This window comes from Microcebus murinus, chromosome 10, assembly GCF_040939455.1.
Source record: "Microcebus murinus isolate Inina chromosome 10, M.murinus_Inina_mat1.0, whole genome shotgun sequence".
NCBI classification, from domain to species: Eukaryota; Metazoa; Chordata; class Mammalia; order Primates; family Cheirogaleidae; genus Microcebus; species Microcebus murinus.
This window is the reverse complement of record NC_134113.1, coordinates 90,842,680-90,844,544: the sequence shown is the minus strand read 5'-3', so window position 1 is coordinate 90,844,544 and position 1,865 is coordinate 90,842,680. Positions and strand designations below refer to the sequence as shown.

General features: G+C 38.4%; 1 non-coding gene across 1 annotated transcript; it reads left to right on the top strand.

Annotated features, from left to right (window-relative positions):
• The first annotated feature begins 1,209 nt into the window (after nt 1–1,209).
• Nucleotides 1,210–1,350, top strand: LOC142873483 (U4 spliceosomal RNA). The gene has a single exon (XR_012921513.1). It is a non-coding gene; the product is annotated as a U4 spliceosomal RNA (small nuclear RNA).
• The last annotated feature ends 515 nt before the right edge of the window (nt 1,351–1,865 follow it).

Genomic DNA, 1,865 nt, shown 5'->3' with positions numbered 1-1,865 from the left:
CTCAACTACTCTCGGCCCACACCAGACTACTGCTTATGCATTTACATACAATTCAAAATCACATACGCAAAAATTATTTATACATAAGAAAGTTTTACTGGTTTGGTGTTCACCGCTGCTGCTTGCTAACCATCTTGTCTGTTTCTTGATTCTTTTAGTTTGACTCAGGTCTACGATTTCAAGGAGGATGCATGTGTAGTGGGAACTCTGGGTCCTGTCATGTGCAGAAAGGACTTGATTTTATGCTCTCACTGGCATGATAGAATGACTGAATATCTGAGATTTAACGCTGCTTCTCCACATATGGCCAAGCTTCAGAGGATGAAGAAATGCAAATAGATCTTCTGGCTCATGGCCCAGCCAGGTAGTTTACCAATCCAATCAATCCATTTTCTGAAATTCCTGTTGTGAATTCCAACACAGATACAGTCACGAAGATACTCTCCACTGCTGGTGGCATAGATCCAGAGAGAAGGACCCATTAGAATTTGCAGTGTTAAGTTCTACATAATCAAGCATGGACTTGCCAAAGTCTGTTGTAATTAAAATAAACATTTGTTATTTTGTATTCATAAACATTCCCTCTGTCACTGTCATCAGTGAATCCTGAATTAGAAAGCAATCCTGTCTGTCCACAGAGCTCAACAAAGTTTCCAAAACAACCTCCACATGTGACCTTTCAATATGCACTTGGACTGTGATTTCCACATGAAATTGTGACTGACATATGTTTCTCTTTACTTAAAGTGCATATTGAAGAAAAGTAGTTTTCTAAATTGTACATGCCCTATCTCCAACTAGTGTGGATGTCTCCTATTGATTTGTTGATCAGGAGTCTCCAGCAACAGTCTCATACAAACACTGTGCACCTCACTTCCATACACCCTAACATTGGGATGGCCTCTTGATCTTACACCTGCCACATAATTGAAGTTTATTTTCTATCTTCCATTTTACATACAGGCAACAGTATTGTATAGGGCAGTCATTAGGATTGTTGCTGTAAGGTGATTGCATGATCTGAGCTAACTTCAGAAACATTACACCCTTACACTGATAAAAATACAAACAAGAGACACGTATTGAATTGTCACTAGGAGCAAGACACCGTTTAATCCTCTACATGTCCTGTCTCACTTAATCCTGACAACAGTTTTAGTGGTAGGTATTATCATCATCTCCATTTAACAGATAAAGAAATTGAGACACAGCTTTGCGCAGTGGCAGTTATCGTAGCCAGTGAGGTGTATCCAAGCACGATTATTGCTAATTGAAAACTTTTCCCAATACCCCACCATGACAACTTGAAATATAGTCAGCATTGGCAATTTTTGACAGTCTCTACAGACACTGAATTAAAAAAAAAAAAAAAGGAAGGAAATTGAAATACAGAGCATATGTACATGGGACTCCAGGAAATATTTAAGACTGTCTTATTAAAATTTCTATAATAATAAAATAAATAGGAGTAATAATATCTTAACTTTGGAAATTAAGTATAATAGTCAGTCATGTAATCAGAAATAAAACAAGGTAAATTCAACTAGTGATGATAGATGGCACACCCAGGTAGAGAATCAGGCCCAAATATGAGTGGGCCATGGGATACTGATTCAGGGGGTTTGGACAAGCACAACATGCATCAGAAAGAACACCACTTATGTCCCTTCACTTGTGTGGTGCAGCAACTCTAGGGCTCTCCAAGCAAGATATGAAGTCCAGGTCTTCACCTCTGACATGGATTTCCATATTAAGCAGTTATTTTAGCAAATTGAAAAGAGCCCACTCCTTAGAGACTAAGTTTCTGTAAGTACTTAGAATGCCTTTATGCAATAGGAGGCTAAATCCTTCTACTCCTCTCACTG